General features: G+C 40.8%; 1 protein-coding gene across 7 annotated transcripts in view; it reads left to right on the top strand.

The window, feature by feature from the left end:
- Positions 1-19262, top strand: part of LOC114875152 (zinc finger homeobox protein 4) — a 233612-nt gene that overhangs the window by 47417 nt on the left and 166933 nt on the right. For all 7 annotated transcript variants that reach the window (XM_046287694.1, XM_046287698.1, XM_046287696.1 and 4 more), the window contains one exon: positions 10487-10537. The gene's annotated coding sequence lies outside the window, so the exon portion shown is untranslated. The remainder of the gene's footprint in view (positions 1-10486; positions 10538-19262) is intronic.

A 19262-nucleotide genomic window follows, 5' to 3' on the forward strand; every position in this document is an offset into this window, starting at 1 on the left:
TTGCAGTGTAGCATGTCACGCTTGCACTTGCTATTACCACTATCTGCGCTTGTAATCGTACATGCATACGGCATAACGACGTTTTTCGCAGAACAATAGAAACAACACGGGGCTGTTTATCACACACCTTACCGCAAATTTCTGTCTACATAGAAAGATCAATTTGTTCAACGAAAGGGACTCGGCTGATTACTTTCCTTGCGTCCATTTCGCTGATTACCCGCTCACCGTACCTTTTTTTCTTTAACCAATCGTGTCGATAAACAATCGTGTCGAATAATTCGACTGAAATTCGTTAGACCCTGGTATATTCCTTACGTCGTTACAATTATTATTTCAGACTTGAATATTCAAGAATCGTTATAGAGTTTGAAATAAATTTAAACGATGTCGTGCAGTCGATCAATCTGAATCCATTTCGCTAGGATATAATTAATTATTTCTCTGATTCCCGACCAGTCGTCTGATGGTAAATAATTCTCACTTCTCTCTTCAACTGATTTTCGAATGATTACGTCATATCAGGTTCTTGACTCGTCCTCTTTATACGCTTGCAGTTGGTCCGTACTCGCGTATAGACAGATCTTACCGTAATATATTTCTTGATTTCGAAGCCTTACGCGTAGCTCCCATCAGGACGGAGCAGCGTGGTTTCCAGCCGTGGATGGCGGAGCGATAATGCAGCCTCCCCCCAGGGGGTTGGCAGAGTTAACGAGACGTCATAAGAGCCAAAGTATAATTGCGTCAAAGACGTATAACGGGAGTGATCGTACGGGCGCAGTCAGACTGCAACGAGGTTCGTAGAAACGAATGAAGGCGAATGAATTGACAGAGAAGAGAAACGAAACATCGAGTCGCAGTTTCATGAGGGGGAATGAAACGAAATTAAGGAAAGAAATAATGCGATAGGAGTAAGTAGCGAGAAGAATGGTAGGGGAGGGTTTACGCGGCAGGCAACACGGACACGTTCTCATCGTGGATGAAAGCTTGGTATACGTGTTGATGACCGAGACTCATCCCTAATTGCGCCTGATGACACCGTGTCCTCCGGGGGTGAAACCGCAGAACGTTCTCTTCCCTCGCTTCCTTCCCTTCCCATGCATCCACCGCTGGTGTGTCCGTCGACGAACCCTCGCTCCTCAGACGAAGAGAAAAGCTTGGACGGACGGGACATGTGTCGTGCTCAAGCATCCGGAAAAGCACACCGGGTTATCTAGGATCCGGACCAAAATACACGACACACGTTCAGGGGTTGTTTTTTCTTCCTCCGAGACACGATACACTCTTTGCTGGCGCGACGATTCTCTTATGTTTACCTGGATAAAGAGTAACTTTATTGTTTTCTTAACAACAATGCGTATAACAATTTTTCATTTGGAATTTAACGTTATTTGAACAATATCATTAATTGCCCTCAATTCGTACAAGCAGAATTCTGAATTATTCATACACATCTTCGAGATATTCATTAACAAGGAACGGTGAACTAATGAAATTTATAGATTTTTCTGAACGAAAAAATTACCTGATGTATTCCGAGAACGTGAACGTTTCTATGTAACAGGTACGTGATTCGCGCGCAATCAACGTTCCAACCCCTAACGTATTCAATTACGTCGGAATTTCGTAGAATCGAATATCGTCTGAAGGTATTTTCGGTGCTATATACGTTCTTAGAATCTCCTGATTAATCAACCGTCAGGTTGGAATACTGCGCAACGTTGAATCGGGAATGGGTTTCGCTGGACAGAGGGATGAACGCGTCGGAGAGGGTAGCGCGGCGAGCAGCTACGTTATGAATATATTATATCTCCAGGTTCCAAGGGATGCTGGCACATGCGCCGACGGGGTGGCTCCACCCTGTCCTGCACCGGGATTCTGTGTCCTCCCCCCCTTCACCTCTGCCCGTCGTCGCCGTGCCCTCCTGTCTGTTCGTGCTAATTATACATGCGCTAACCAACCCACCTCCAATGAGGCTGGGCCTGTCGACCTCTCTGCAGAGAGGGTTCAACCACTCTTGTCGTCATTCGTTGGAACCTGGGTGGAGCGTGGACCTTTCTCTCTACACAGTACGCTCTTGCTTTGCTTAATTACGCGGAGGCGTTAACTAGTTTTCGACCAACCCTTGAATCTCAACCCTTTCGCCGCGCTGAGAAGGGAACCGAAGCTGTTGATTAGCTTTCCCTCTTTCTCACGGTTTATTTTCAATCGAGAAATTTCTGAACCAATCGAATAAATTAAGGGATCTTCCGATGGATTTCCGGTCGATACGAATACTATTCGAAAACACCTGTAGTTTAAACAACCGTGAAATAAAATTTCACTACATAGAATCGTAGTATCCACATTTGCGGAATGGTACAATTCGCATGAAAGAAAAATTGAGAAAAGTTTTTGGACGAATATTTTAGGAGGTATTTACGATCTTTTGAAATTTTCGAATTCTTAAAATGAATCTTGATAGCGGTATTATAAAAATTTTGTATTTAAAATGAACCAATCTTTTGACTTGAAACTTTTCCTAAGTCAAGAGTAGTACCTATAGTTTTCTTCGCATGAGAGGCTGTTCCAGTGATCTCATTCTTGGTTCCTTACTAATAATTAACAAGTGAACGATACACAAAGAGTCGTCGTATTTTATATTCATTGCCTTCAATTCCATTAGGAGCTATCACCGATTCAATATTACTCCGCAGCGAGTCCCCTTTCGACTTAATCTCATATTCGCAAGACAAACACCCACCCTACAGCGATCTTAACAGACGCTCCGCAGGAAGTAACGACCTCGCAATCTCCAATTTACGAGCGACCGCTCTCCGCAGCTCGAAATCTTGGAGGTTTCAAAGATTTCCTCGTCTCGATCTTCGTTTCCATGGTGGAAATGACCGAGACGAGCTTGTGCCAGCGCAACGAGATAAATAAGAAGCCCGAGAAGCAGCCGGAGCGGAGCGGAGCGACGAAAGGAAGAGAGAAATACGAGATGAAGCCCGGCTGAAACGAGACAGAGAGGGGTCGGGAGGAAGAGAAAAAAAAAGCGGGGAAAGAAAGAAGAAACGAAAGGGGAGAAAGAGAGAAAGGAAGTGTCGCTGAAGGGTGGAGGACGAAGCGGAGGGTCTCTTTCCCTAGCGAAGGAGGTTAGAGAGCCGCGGAACGCGGATTCGACAAATCGAAGTGTGCCCCCCGTGCGAAACCAGTGGACGGGAGGGTAGGAGAAGGACTCCTCGAGGAGATGGAGCGTCGTTGCAGGTCGGAATAAGAGGGTGGGTGGCGGTGTGTGCCGTCTTCGACGCGCAGGCCCTATGCAAAATAGCAAGGTTGGTGGGGTGGCGGAGCCGTTCGAGACCCCCCAACGGGGCAAACAAACCCTTAGTTCTGCTGTAGCGGCCGCAGACGCCCCCACCACGTGTGTGTGTCGGGCGAGGGACGCCTCTCGTCGTCGTCGTCGTCGTCCTCGTCGTCGTCGCCGTCGTCGCCGTCGTTGTATGTCGTCGTCGTCGACGGCAGCGCCACCCCGGTCGTTCTTCTTTCGCACGATTTTTTCAACCGATCTCAATTTCTGATATCCGCCTCTTTGACCGCGCTTTTGCTCGCGCGATAACGCTTTACGCGATACGCTTTCAAACGGCCAGTGAACGTGCTCGATCCGCAAGGACCGAAACAACGCTGCCTCCTCCCTGTACCGCCGGCCAGAGGTACTGCTCGATTTGGATGCATCCCTAATCAAGAGTAAGAACCACGCTTGTCCCTATGTAGACGAGTATGAATTTTATCTTGTGTACATACATACACATTGTGCACGTTAATAGTTGAGACTTTAGTGAGGTGTTGGAGTGTTGATTAATCGGGGGTGATAAGATCAAACGATATGTCTACAAGAAAGCATTCCATTAACCATTTCATCTTATAATGGCTACGTTCCTTTTAGAAAATGTACAGTTTTTTTTTTTTAACTTGTAAAGTTCTGCCTATTTTAGGGCCATTGAGATTTCTTAGATACGAGTTTATAAACAATGATTACTGCATCAGGTATCTGTTGAGGGGGTTTGTGCTACAATGTATAGAATAGCAGTTTTGTGTTCAATTAATTAGCAGGAACGTAATAGGGTAATTGAAGAATAATTGTGACGATGGGATTCGTCTAGAAGGGTAGTTGAAATATTTGAGTGGAAAACCCAGTTTTAAACATAAAAGGCGATCAGTGTTGCTCAACAAACAATATCTAATCACGTTCATCAGTTAAGATTTGTGTATAAGTGTTCACAATGGACACCCTGTCAGTGGGTCCCAGCATCGGCGCTTCATACGTGTGGACAGAACTTTAGAGTAGATTTTCTTCGAGAAGCAAATGCAAGTTTGAATACTCAGGAAGAATAATATTATTGAATAATTATTGCGAATATGACGCAAATGTACACACAGTTATATCTCGACATCACTCATACACGATAATTAATCATTAACTTTAATATACATAAATCAGAATCACACTGATTTTAAATGTCAAAGTGATACAATCATTAATTATTCTTTGGATGGTCAAATATCATTATAAATTTTAATTTATTCATTCGTATGATTCTCTATTAAAACATTACGATGGAAAAGAAGAGATATAACTTTGTAGTACAAAAATATTATTAGAAATGTTGGCTGACGTTAATCTAAATTACTTTTTCACTTCTTTCATTTAATGCGTTTAATCATTAGCCTCTTGCCTTATTATTTTTCCAGTAATTAAATTCCAAAGTTATTTATCGCATGAATACTGATTTTTCCTTAGTAATTTTCAATTTTAAGGTAAAATTTAAATACTTCACGAACAAGGTTTATTTTGAGGCAGTTGGACGATATTATAAAACTTGTTATTAGAAAGAAGGAAGTTAATCATTTGGCTTTCGTGTTTAAAAGTGTACCCGTTATTCGATCGGAAGATTCCAGTCGATGTTCCGGTAGCAATGATATACTCAGCGTGAAGTCAGCCCCGGAATTACTTCAGCAACCTTGAACTAATAAGTTTCTCGTTAGCTGCAATGACACTGCGGTGCTCCTACCATATTAGCAAGGAAACATTTTACACATCCATAAGCTTGATAGTTTTATGGATATCGACTCTGGAAAGTCGTAAAGGTGCCATAATTTCGGCCAGATATTTTTACGAAATTATAGATACGCATAAATCTTCCAACACTTTTACCAGAAATTAGCTAAGTAATTATTAATATTTATTGGATCCATTCTCTATAAATCTTTCAATAGTTATTTGCTTGGTATTGAGAATTTCATTTCAATTGGCGAATCTAAAATTTATACCGACCATCAATGATTTTATTTTAATGATGTTAGATCGTTTGGTAATTTAAAATCATTAGTATGAAGGATTAACAACAATATTATATTACATTAGAAATTAACAGTTAACATATATAATTTTACTAATTATGTTAGGCTTATATTGTATTAATTTCCAAGGTAGTAAGCGGAGAATTTTAATTAGATATTTAAATTCTGTTTTCACTGCAGAATCATTCGAAGTGTCAAATAACAAAGTGAGATCTACCTTAATTTACAACTTCATCGTTCAAGCCAGTAATGCCAATTACCAGAAATACTAACGAGTTAGTAACCTATCAATCTACATCGAACAATGTTTTAAAAAAATAATCTCCCGTTAACCAGTATAGACACGTCGGGTGATTGGCGCCGAATCGGCGATAATTACATACTTGGTATGGAAAGAGAAGAAGGCTTGGATGCTAGAGAAGCGTGATTAATCGTCGATCAATTAACAGTCTCCTAGTCCCGCGCGACGATTACGTCACACCAGTGCGACTTCGATGCCGGACCTCTCCCATTAATTAGTTATTAACGACGTACGACGGGTAATTACCGATGCAAATTGGTCCTCCAGACGGTTCTACGTCTGTTATTATCCCGACAATGATTTCGCAATGCCACCTCCGCTTGTTCTCTCGCGACTTCGTGACGAAAAAGCGTGGACGCCACGATGGAAGGTCGAGGAAAAGACGAATCATCTTTGGGCATCGCGGCGAGAGTCAACTTTCGATTCAATATTCGTTCTCAAGAGCGTCCAACCGTTCGACGTACTTTAACCACCGTCTGTTCATCGATCGTACGAAGAATTATTTATCGGACCGCCTCGGTATTTACATTCCAAACGCGAACTTTGTTTTTCTGTCTTTTATACGTGGCTCAGTTTAGGGGTAGCGTTGGCGTTCAATAATTTATAAGTACAAAATTCTTAGGTCCTTCGAAAATTACGGTCCAAGCATCGTATCGACTCGGTGAATGTAATTTCGCAGTAAAATCTTTTTCAAACAAATTCCAGCGAGGCGTAATCCAAAAATATCTACTAAATCCAATCTGCGACCAGTTCGGACGCATTGAAAAAAATTTTTTCACTGAAGCTCTTTTTCTAAAATTACAACAATCGAAAATATCTTTCTTCCTTTCGTTTTATTTTGCTGAACACAACAGTGTTCAGACGTGGAAATATTTTTCGTCTTGTCGTAATAACAATTTCATAAGAAAAAAAATGCTCTGTCTTTCCTCTTCCACGCAAGTAATTATTGTATTATTTTTTAAAGAATGAATGTCATTTCTACAAAACTACTTATAGCGTACGTTTTGCGTTCAACCCCTCCGTAATGAAAGGGTTAAGAAGCAAAGTCTAGTAAAATGCATAGATACAGTCAGCAGTGATGGTTCGATCAATGGCAAAAAGACAAACCATTTATTTTCCGTAACGAGCAAGTGAACTCAGTATACGAACACCACCGCCATTTGTGTCGATCATTTTCGCGATGTACTATCGATCGTCTCAGCACTGGCGGCAACGAGTTATGTGCATGATAATTACGATAAAACCGGTGCGGCCAAAGAGAAGTTAATTATTCAGTGCCGTGCGTGTGCCCACGTCCTCTATCCCGCAAAGGGAAATGCCTCCAGGCAATTGCCCTTCGATGTTGAATTTCGATAGAGCTGGAGCAGCTTAATGTGAAACAATGGGACACTCAATTTTCCTACGTGTGGGCAACCGGCCACCCATTTCTATATTTCGCATAGCGAATCCGGTGATAAATCCGAGAAGAATTATCTATCGTTCGAGGTAGTTGATAGCGAATGTATTGAAAAATATTTATGCAAAATTTTATAAAAATTGATGGAACATTAAAAATTTTTCAAACACTTGCTGGTTCGGTAAAATAATTTCCAGTTTGAATTTCGATTTCGGGTATATACCGTATCTTATTTTTAGGATAATAAAATATTAATTTATGAAAATAAAGAGGAGAAATTAAGTGGTTAAAGTGGTCTGACCACTTAACACGTTGCCTACCGCAGTGGAAGCGGACCTCAGTAGTAAGACATACCGAAACCCTAATTTAGTTTTCAAATGGAAATTTTTAATTTTCTATCTTATACCAGCAGTATAATGGGTGTCAGTCATCGGTGACTCGTAAGACAGTCAACGTACGAATAAACAAATATCGGTGGAAAGTTACACGATAAATTTACAAAATTATGGCAACAATGGGTGGGCTGTGTTTACTATTTAATTTTTATTTTTAGTAGACTCGAGTCATGCAGGATTTTAGTGCTGTATAATAATAGCCTTTCAAACTCCGTCGATTTATTTGCTGCTGAGATTTTTCTCGGTATCGTTTTACTCGTATAAATGGAACGTAAGTTCTTCTTTAACCTCCAATTATTTTTGTATAACCGAATCGTTCTTCTGGTTTCATACAAATACAGAACCATAACGATCATTCTTTTTATTATTTTTAGAATCTTGTTTTTTTATGCATTCAATTTTGTTCAAAACACCGCTCTTCCCGAAACATAAAATCCTGGTGCTACAGGTCTGAATCGTTAATGCTTGAATATTGATGCAATAACTATACGAATAAAGAAGTAAATACGTAAACAAGGTATGTTCCGCGCAAATGTTCGATGACCGTGGCTCGAAAAGTCGAGAGTAGGATAGCTCGGGATCGGTAACGATCGTCGCGCAAATGATCCACGGAGAATCCAGAAGCCTACGGGAGAATCACCGCGGGCGGTCCAGGATCGGGTAAGGACGAAGGAGACGGTACGAGGTGGAGGGAAAAAGAGGGACGCGCGTTCGAACGGATACTTGTACGCGTGGACGCGAGCGGGAAAGCGAGATTGCCGGACCGAGAACGAGAGGAGAAGGGAAGAATCTTTTACGGATCGACTACCAGAACGATGAAATCGGTGACGGAGAAAGGGGCGGACGTAGGCGGTCATTTGTTGCTGTTTATTAATTCGAGGCGAGGCGAGATACGTCCACTTTGTGCGGTTCGGTTGCTCGTTTCGCCCACGCATAAATTTCTCTCTATGTGTTTCTCTCTCCCTGCAATAACGCACACGTAGGCCACAATGGCGCGCGTCCGCTCGATGATAATGCAGGACATCGTAAATAAAATATGCCCCGATGGTAGGTGAGAGCCGGGGGTCCGTCGAAATTCCGGGACGAAAGCTTTTCGGAGCAGCGATCGGCTGATTCTTTGGATCAACGACAAGCAGCCGGACGGGCCGAAAAGCGTCGTAAAGGCAGTAATAAAAGCGTTGCTACTAACATGTCGCGAGCGCGGCTTTTTATTGGCCAGAAAGGACACGACATTACTTTGACCAGGCTGACCGGGACATTGTTTTGAAAGGAAGACACGATGTTTTCTCCACCCTCGTTTCAACTCGAATACTCGCCATGATGTAACGTTCTATCGAGAATTAACAAAGCCGGCACCAAAAGATCCATTCGCCATTTTCCAAAAGTACACTTCCGGTACAGAGAAGTAGGTTTTAGTTACTACCATGGAAAAGTAAAAGTTAGTATCTATTCGAGTCAAGAAATGTTTCCATTTTTCGCACAAGCAACCGTAGAGTAAATAATTAAATTCAATAACACCTGTATCAATTATAAATTTCTTCTTTTTCTCTCTCACCGCGCTCTGGGGCAACATTAAAAATAACTACCTATCGGATCTTGTGCAACGAACCACCCACGTTTCAGTCTCACGTTACGATCGCGTATCTCTTTTAATACGGCTCGCAGAAATTCGGTGAGAGGGGTGCTATATGAAATTTTTCGAATTTCCAGCGAACGACGTTGCTATTGACGAAAATAACCATTCTCTCTTAGTAACGAAACAACTGGCCAGCCTGAGAATCACATTCATTATGCGAAAAATAGGATAATTCTTATGCTCTCAAACGTGGTTATAAATTATAATAATTTGAGAAGCTGGAATGAGAACCTAACATCAACACTTACTTGTGAATATGCATTATATAAAAAATGTCATCCTTATCAAATTAATTTATTGACTGGTAATTAATTAGCTTTATTAACGACGTTCCCTTACACTATTTAATTTTACCAAAAAATGTTGCAAATACTATGTGCCCAAAGATTAAACCAGTAATTACTTTTGATTATAGTTTTCGATATTATCTATTCCATTAATGTTATAATAAGAGATGAATAAATACGCGGCATTAAAGAAGCCTCTTTCAAAGTAACATGAAAATGAAATAAATTAGAATCGCCTAATTCGAAGTTGATGAACATAAAAAAAGTGTCTATTATCGAGCTTTAAAGTCGATCGGGCCAAAGTAGTACTTGGATCGAGAGCCGAAACAGATAACAAGATCGGAGCTGGAGACTGCCTCCATGCCCCCGGAGAGACATCGATGGTTATTATGAGCAACACCATGGGGACTCGTAATATAGCTCATGCTATGCTGTAGGTCTACGGCTTCTCTCCGCACGCACACCAACCGCGGACACTCTCCTAACGGCTGTAAAAAATGATTCTCGCGGCGAAAGACATGTAAATTTATGAAGGCCTCGGGGCCCGGTTGCCCTCTCTTACCTATGCCCCTACCAGATGCATTGTTGGGCTAGCAATTAATTAATGTCGTTTTAATTGTACCACCACGCCAGCGGTCACACTTCCATTCCGTTTCGTTTATTTCTTCCCTATCGTCCTTTTTTCGTATTCCTTTGTCTTTCGAAGTTTTCGACCGGACGAAATTATGCTGATCAGACCGTGACGTTCCTTCTTATTGTTGTACAAGTATTCTTTTGTTTGGTGAATATTTAAAAAATCTTGAAATGGACTCTAAATTTCTTTTTTTTATTGTAATAAAATTATGTAAGGATGCATAAAATGTCAGTTGCGCGATTGCACGCAATTTTAGCTAATCAAAGTACAAAGTCATTACACGAAGCGTACGCGAAAGGTAGGACAAATTGGATGAGGATTAGCATTCCAACGAAGAATTTCAACGAGCAGGGTTTGAATGGCAAACTTTTATCATAATCCAGATGGTGGATTCACACCTGCGCGATGCGAACATTAACGTTTCCAAGCAGACGTTCATTATCTTTTATTCGTGCCTGTATACTATACTCATCGTCGCATGTATCGTTCTGTTCCAGGGCATACGGGAGCGGAAGGAGCGTAGATGAATCCTGCTGTCTGCATCCTTGGTAAGTCATGAACATGAATATAAAGAGTGTACCGAATGTCTTGAAATATGCATGATTTCTATTAAGGGGTCAGATCACCTTGATCTGTTCAAAATTAAAAATCTTTTTTTTTTTTTTAAATAATCATGATTTAGATAGCAAAAATAATTTGCAATGTTTTCCAACTGGCAAACTCGAAGAACTATTTTCTTTAGACCTTCCAGGGTTAAAATATGAAGATGTTATTTAAAATATGAGTCGCTCTCGATAATTAAAGCTTCGAATATGTCTCGCGACAAATATCCATGTTTACTGCGGCAATGAACGCGTTAAATTATCGCTGTCTCCGCTGTCCAAGGCACAATCAGTGTAAAGTTGAACATAGAAATTCAGAACGACTCTCCGGCTAAGGCGAAAAAAAGTACGGTATAAGATTGTAAATCTAATCTAGAATGGATCCATATAAGAAGATCCAGCAACGTCGAGAGAAAAATTCTGGAATCGGATCGATGTCCCGCGAGATGCAGTGTCGAACCGGCCGTGTCACATAGAGAAATAGAGAATCGAAAACAGAAAGAGATAAAGCCTTTAGGAGCGTATGAAAGGAAACGAAGAGGAAAGAAGGCGAAGGATGAAGGAGACAGACCCTCGGTTACCTCGGACTACCTCTTCTTCCCCATAAATACGGATTTAGTCGCGCGGTTTACGACCGAAAACGTGTCGAGCTTCGCGAGCCGGACCGCGCCTAAATTATTAAAGTCGTAAACGATCGAAATCGTCGTTAAGCGGCGCGCGAAGAAACCCATCGGGTTTGCCTCCGCGTCTCCACGGACAAGGACCATTTTTCTCGAGGTTTCATTGTTGGGCCACGGGTAAGCGGGTCCGGTACACACCTCGCCGTTGCGCTACAGGCGACAATAAACGGGCTTACTCCATGGTCCGTGCGCGTTTTCTGCGATGGATTCCCTGGCGAACCGGGCATAGATCAACCCGCAAGGTTATTGGCACTGGTAATCTTGAATGGCGCACGTAATACCGCTCGATGAGTTGTTAACGCGAAGCGTTACGCGAATGAAATATTCCGCCTCGAGTTCGCCAGGATTTATCGTGTGCTCCCTCTATCGCGGCCATCTTTTTTATGGAGCTCTGTTTAAGTTCCCTTCGAACATCTTGGTGGGAAGATAGAATCGGCCCCGTTGATTTATCGACGGATCTACCGATTCTAGGGGGTGTGACCAATTGTAAAAGTTGACAGGACAGAGTGCTTAGTGGAGATATTTTTTAAGAACCATGGTAAACCAGTCGTTGAACACTGTTTTATGGGGCAGTGAAGAAATTTTATGCCATGAAATTCGCGGAAAATACATAGATGGAAGATTGAAATAATCTATGAAAATTTAGTTTTGATTGATTTAATTAGTAATGGATCTTTTATACTCAATCACTTTACAATTTTGGTTATTAAGTTCCAAAGATGGTCCACTTGAATTATCAGTGAAATAAATTTCATCAGTATTCGTGGCTATTTAATTTATAATTTGCAAGTTGGTTGAAATTTACGTATCTCGTTAACGATATGCTTATTGCATTTGAGCCTTAACCGCATCATCGTTGAAATAACAATTTCGGCATGACATACGGTCCTATAGAAGTCATTCTGAATTAATGGTGGGTGGGAAAAGGGTGGGAAATAAGCAAACCGATTGTGAACATTTAAAAATCCCGAAGCGTTCAAAGTGGCGGGGTCATAATTTGATGAGCCACGTTGATCACTCATCCTGCAAAGATTCATTTGACTGCTTTTATTTCGAATAATCGTTCGAATGATCTGTGAGAAACAAATCCATCAATCGCCCGTATTCGCAATCAATCACATCGAGCCGTGCAGTTCGAAAGTTTGTAACGAAACTTAGGTAAAACGTTCTTCGATGATGATGATTTCAACAATGTGTGTGCATTTTGAAAGTTATCGTAAAATAATTTTCACAGATGTTTCTGCGTCTTTGAGAAACAACCCCCAGAAATGACCTTGACCCAGAAATTTAACTTTAATTTTTTGTAGCACTTGTCGTGAGGATAAAAAGTCTTATGGTTGCCAGATTTGAAAATCAATTTTTTTTTTTTAATACCATATGGTGTATGCGAGCGTAAGGGTTTCAGGTATATAACAATTAGTTATCAAAATTGTTTGCAATAATTATAGGGAGGATGTATTCGCAATAACGAAAAAAAAAGGGAAGTAAAAAAGTAGACGAACGTTCGAAAACACAGGAACACGAGAAGAGGGTGGATAATGGGGCACAGGTTTCGAGAGAACTTCAGTCCATTATGTATATTATATCTTAATCGTTATTGATGCGGAATTATCATACAAATAGTACTTATCATGCAAATCGCCTTGGAAAGCGGAAATTGAATTTTTATCGTGAATCGTGTTAGTGACAAATTAGTTATGGTTTAGCATTTTACGTGTTCGACATTCGCGTCACGGGCTGTCAAAGAAATTTGTCACGCTCCTGTAAACAGCTTACGCAAAGTCTCTTATTCACAAAATTCACGAAGTTGTCGTTACGTCGTGACGCTTCCTCGTATTATTCCATTCCGGGGAATTATGTCACTTGGTTGAAAATTAGTTGAATTATTACATTCCAAATAGGATCCTTTAATCTGTTTGCTCAAAATCAAGTGACTTTCGTACACGGTTGTAAACGATAAAAATATTCACCTTTTTGCTGGGGAAACGAGTCGATAATATATTTATTTATTTATTAATAGAAGATCATTAACATACTTAGTATGATAAAAAGCCAAAATACTGATGCAATTGGCAGACATATAAGAAATTCAGTAGTTTCAATCACAATTTGCTCGAATGTTTATTAATTTCATTAACAATTTATTTGATCAGATTCATATTTCATCATTTTTATCGTAAATCATATTACAATTTATCGGCAGATATCAAACTATTAAGGACGTATAACGTATCGGTAACGAACAAACTTTAATACCTACCTCGGTTAATGCTTCTTAATCCGATTAGCCGAACGAGTTCGCTCGATATGGATATCGTTGCAGCTTCCCGGTAAGGTACACCGAATAAAATTATCGAATAACAATTCAATTATAAAGCCCCATAGAATATTAAATAAAGAAAATGAAAGGGAAAAATTAAATTTGAAAATGAATCATTTATTATTCGAGTGTCCCTTGTTATGATACAAATATTCATTTCCAGTAGCCAAGGTGTTAGTATCGATATCGTCATCAATGACCGTCGGCATTCTGTGTTTTCAATTGCACTCACAAAAAAGATGAAAAAAAATGAGCGAAGCTTACGTCAGGTACCGAGAGGATTCATTAAATGAAACGAGTGCTACCGAATAAATAAAAAGCGCAGCGTCTCGATGGATTAATCATTCATCAATCGTATCGATTCCGTTAGACAGCAAAAATTTATGGATTTTCTCGAGCAGTGGCTGGCCGGCATGGTCTCCAGCACGTCTGAGATTAAAAGTATTTCTGGGAATACACTGCGTGGCACGGCCAGCTAGATGCATGTCGGACCTCCGCGTCACGAATCGAAGATAGGTGGCTCGCGCTAGGTGGCTGACTACAAAGAAGCGAAATCGATTTGCAATTGAAATCCGTCAGCGTACGTGCCCGCGGGTCATCCGATTACTATACGGCACTGCGCCGATCATTTCACTGAACCTGGATAGCTTCGATAACGGCGTGCATCGACCAGCGGATCCGCGCGAGATCGAGAGTCGTTCGACTGCATTTTAAGGATCACAGCCCGTTGCAAACTGCACCGCGCTTTCTGACTCAGGAATTTTCATGAACGCGACATACCGTCTCGCATCGTTTCGCAAGAAACAAGCTCGAATTTTCGTTTTTTCTTTTTTCTGTATAGGATATTTCGTAAATGAGTCTTTTGAGAATTTTTCTATTGCATTCAGGGAAGGAACAAATCGATAACTTTTTTTGCAAAAACATACGATGATTCTTTTTACCTCATTAATGTCAAAGAAAAAAGGTCCGAGAGAAAATGGAAAGAAAGTTTGTGTAAAGGTTGTCTCTAATTTCTCCTACACGCACTTAGTCTTCGGAAACAGACACGTTGATCCTCGAATTAAGAGACTCCAAGGGTTAGCTTCGGGAAAGTTTAGCTTGAAAGCGTCGAAGAAAAGTCTCTTTACCTTTTTTCTTGCCGCGTTGTCGTTTTTTGCACGAATCAAGGTGGTTCTCTAATTACTTTTTGTTACACTAATCGATCGCTATACACTGCCGGTGCTTCTCGTTCACGCAGAAACAATCAAACCGCAGAATGGATGTTCCATGTCACACCGAAATTGATGGATCGATAGTCGATATGCTTTTTAGAATTTATATACAACATGCATGCTATATGTTACTTCATTTGCAATTTAATTGTCATGCATATTAATTGCAGTAATAGTGTAAAATTAAAAATAACTATAATTTAATATGCAACGAAAATGCATTCATGTAAAGTTCGTAAGTTTTCTTAGTTAACTTATTTCATTTTATTTTTGGTATATTCCAAAAGTCGAAGAAAAACTTTCTATTACTATTTGCGCTCCGAAATTTGCAATTTCACGAAACTTTTGTTTATCTTCATGTTCCAATAGTCCTCGTGCTTGTGAACGCGTTCAAACAGCAAGAGAAAAAGCTTCCCTTTAAGAAATGCATCTTTTGCATGCAGCGTTCCCTATGCACTTTGAACCCTCTTTTCTTTATCATCTTCTTTAATATCTTTCTCTTCGTTGCTCTCCTTATTTTCTTTGACTAACCGGTTTCTTTCAATGATATTTCCCTATCGATTGATCTTCCATAGCATTACTTCACCCCGTTCGACCTTTTCTTCTAATCTCTTTTGCTCTTATACGATTCTTGCTTTATATTTCTATTAGTTTTCCTACCTCTGTTCCATTACTACCATTACTTTCATAACATTTCACTAATTTCTGTGAATGTTTAACAACACGATTAATGGATTCCTATGAAAATTCAAGCATTACCCGCATGTGGGTTACTTGAAAGTTTTCCAAAGCATATCCCATGGCTTTTGCTAAAAATCCCCAAAATGACTGAAGACGAGTCGATGAAGAAGCCGAAATTTCTCGGCTTCTAAAACGACCATCTCAGAATTAGAGCATTTGGTTTTCGATGGGAGATGTCGAGGTCACGAGGAGCACGAGGACGATTACAAAAGCAGCTGGCAGGTGGTGGGGCCTAAATTCGTCCCCACGTATCGGTAAGAATATCGAGTGTCGACCGTTTTCGTAGGGCTCTTGCGAACCGTTCGAACCGTTTTCGATCAGTTCGATCAGGCCCCCATCCGTGCCTTTTTCTTACAATGTTTCTCACGTCGGCACAGACAAAAGCCGGCAAGTTCCACCGTGAAAATCCGCGTTCATATTGGGCCATGGTGTCTTGTGACAAAGAATGCGAGAAGGCTGGCAACTCCGCCGTGAAATCAGTTACGAAATCACGGGGTCCCATTCGAAAGGTTCTACTCTCATCTCTGTTACTCTCGTATGCTCGATTACCTTAGCTCTTCCTCTTTCTCTCTCCCGCCACGGGGTCGATCATTAATTTGTAACGAACCGGTGCCGCCTGTTATTATCCTATGGTTACGCGATCACGTGATTACACGCACACGCAACGATGCGGATTCGTTCGTCTGTTCTCTTGATTATCGAAACATTACCGAGGCGATCGGTAAATATTTTCATCAAAATTATGAATTTTGAAAATATCGTTGGGAATCGATGGCGTCGATCGCCAACGAAAGGTTCTCCGATATTCCTCTCCTAGATACATACACTTGTATCTACGGCAGGAGAGTATCAATGAAGAACCAGCGCGGGCAACGATTGACGAATTCGATTGACGTGAAAACAGGGCTCGGGTCGTGCCACGAGACTATCGATTGGCTCTTCCTGGAAGACAGGGGCCGCCGTGTAATCCGACTGCCGTCTTGAAACGGAATTATTTTGACATCGGTTTCGATCGTCTACCCTCCTCCGGATATCGTCCGCTTCGTATACCTCTCGCTCACTGTCTATTCAAGAAACCATTCGATAGAAACTCACACTCGCTCGACAATACCGTCCCAATTGATACATCTATTCGTACAGCAATGCTGTAATTCTTGGTAAAAATTCTTCGGTTAAATATTTTCAACTTTTCTTTGAATTATCAGTCATCTTATCGTACCTTTGTACAATTCCTTCTTCAATATCCATTTCAACCACTGTCTACTCGATTGTGATTACTTAAACGTGTCGCGCAGCGCAGCTGCTTTTGACTTCTAGAATAAAAATTTCTTTTGTGAACGGGGATATCGAAGTAAACGGGGTGGAAAAGAAACGGGTAGAAGCGAAGTGGCGAGGAATCGGGGCCGACCGGGTTGCACTCTGTTCCCGGTCGAATCGGCTTAGAACGTCTAAAAATGACAGTGGCTGTTAAGCAATGTTTGCGATACTAGTAACGAAATGTTGTCCCGTGTATCGTGCTGCATGTCTGGGTAATTAAGTGCTGACCCAACGGTAATTCCATTATCGCTGCCATCGTTGTCCAGCGTAGCTGAGAAATCCGATTAGCCGTGGACGACTCGACGTCGGTGCTTTAAGCGTCCACATCACGGTGCAGCAACTGATGCATCCTGAACTCTGTTGAATTTATAAGATTTATAACGTTTGCACCGCGTCACTTTCGTCGAATACGTAATTCTGTTGGGACGATTTAAACGAGGCAGAAAGCAATTGATAAGTCAAAACAGAGTCGGGATAGAGTGATCATTGTTAACTGAGTTAATTCATTCCATTAAATTAATTTTCAATAAAAGCATGTATATGTGATAGAACATTCGCTCGTTCCAATTAAGGGAGAAATTTTATGATACCATTTTCCGATTTCCATTTGGTATTCGACGCGTTACTTTTCGAACTATTAAATCAATTGTTCAGAAACCTCCATTGTCGGATCGTTTCAATTGCTTTTTCAATAACATGCACATTTAACACGAAATAATTCACCGTATAGCTAGACGCCTTCCGAGAAATAGGGCTGCGTGCAATCCGCGGTCGACACTAGAACGTTTAATTGCAATAATTACCATAATTATGAAGTTCCTAGCATGCCGTTATAGGGGACCGCGCATTTGGTCACAGTTATGCGTCCCGTCACGACACAACAGCTATTCGCTGCTGCCGTTTTCGTTTCGTGTCATCAAGGCGGCTCGCGTGAAACCTCGAATTGATAAACGAGAAGATAGGATCGTCGATCTATAATAGCAGAAGTAGAAGTGTTTAATCGGCACGTCGCGTTTAAACCGTCGTTTTAACAATTTTCTGTTCAGCAGATTGTTTAATAAATAGAACAATTTGATAAGAATAAACAGAAAAATTTTATCGAAATAAGAAATAAAGCCTTCAGAGAAAAGAAACATTGTCTGGTCGATGCAAAACCTTCTGTATTGCAAAACAAACTCACCCCTTCGTCGACAAAACTCCGTTCGAAACAGAATTGTTCGCGTTTATTTTGAATCGTTCGAATTCAGCAGCCGAGAAAACAAGTTTGAAAAGTTTCTTAAAAAACTTCGTTTTCAACGTGTAACTTTAATACTTTTCTCAGGATAAGATTTCTGATTTTATGGTTACGAACAATCCTATCTTTCCCTTTGCAGCAACAATAATATCTAAATAAAAATAAGATATCAGTTCAATTTACGACAAATAAATCAGTGAAAGAAAAATGACGATACGTCTGGTACGTAACCTGGAACGTAAAACTCACCCCATAAACTATACTTGCACACGTATATTCGTAGCTCGTTTCGACGTCTCACGGATAATTACGACGTGGTAACTCGAACGGGTTAGCAGCTCTTTAAGGGATAGATTTCGAAACTGGTTTCGCATTATGCGCTATTTTCACCCCGAGGCGTTTCTGGAAGTTCAATCGTGTTCTTATTTTCTCCGACGAAGGGGTGAACAAGGCCGATCAATTTCAATGGCTCTGTTAACTCTGAATAACCGTTGTTCGTAATTAATATTCTTTATCCCTTCGTAATTTCAAATTGTATTTTTATTTAAGAAGCTAAGAATATTTCTGCAGCTCGCTGTACACTTCAATGCAACGTAGCTTTCCTTTATTTAAGGGTAAGGGTAGATATCGTAACTTCCAACCACTCTTTCTTTCTTTTTTTTAGCAAAAACCTAACACAGACCTTTCTGTCTTGCATTCGAAGAGCTTGAGTATTTTCTTTACAATTTCTCTTAATCCCGGAAAACTTTGGCTCGACTGTACATAGAAGAAATTCTAACCGCGAACGTAAGCGCGATTTTGACGATCAGCAACAGAATCGCACATCTGGCAACTAGTTACCAATCTATTCCTGTGCAAGCTTCAACGCGGCGACTAGGATCGCATACCGAGCCGTCACAATGCAAACGGTGCATACACACGTGGATTTCAAGTGCACGTACACGGTCTGTGGAAATTTGAAATCATTTCTAATACAGTAATTGCTACGAGCGGGGGAACTGGCACAAATTCAGATTGCGTTCGTCAGTAGTCCGTCTCTTGTCCACAGCCAGCTGATTTGTTCGTTCTGTTTTTCATCTTGCGTCCTCGTTTTATAATACCGTGGAATCCTTGCAATGCACGATATCATTACGAAAGTATCGAAGAATTTCAAATTAATTCATTCATC

The sequence above is a fragment of the Osmia bicornis genome, chromosome 11 (genome assembly GCF_907164935.1).
Source record: "Osmia bicornis bicornis chromosome 11, iOsmBic2.1, whole genome shotgun sequence".
Taxonomy (NCBI): Eukaryota; Metazoa; Arthropoda; class Insecta; order Hymenoptera; family Megachilidae; genus Osmia; species Osmia bicornis.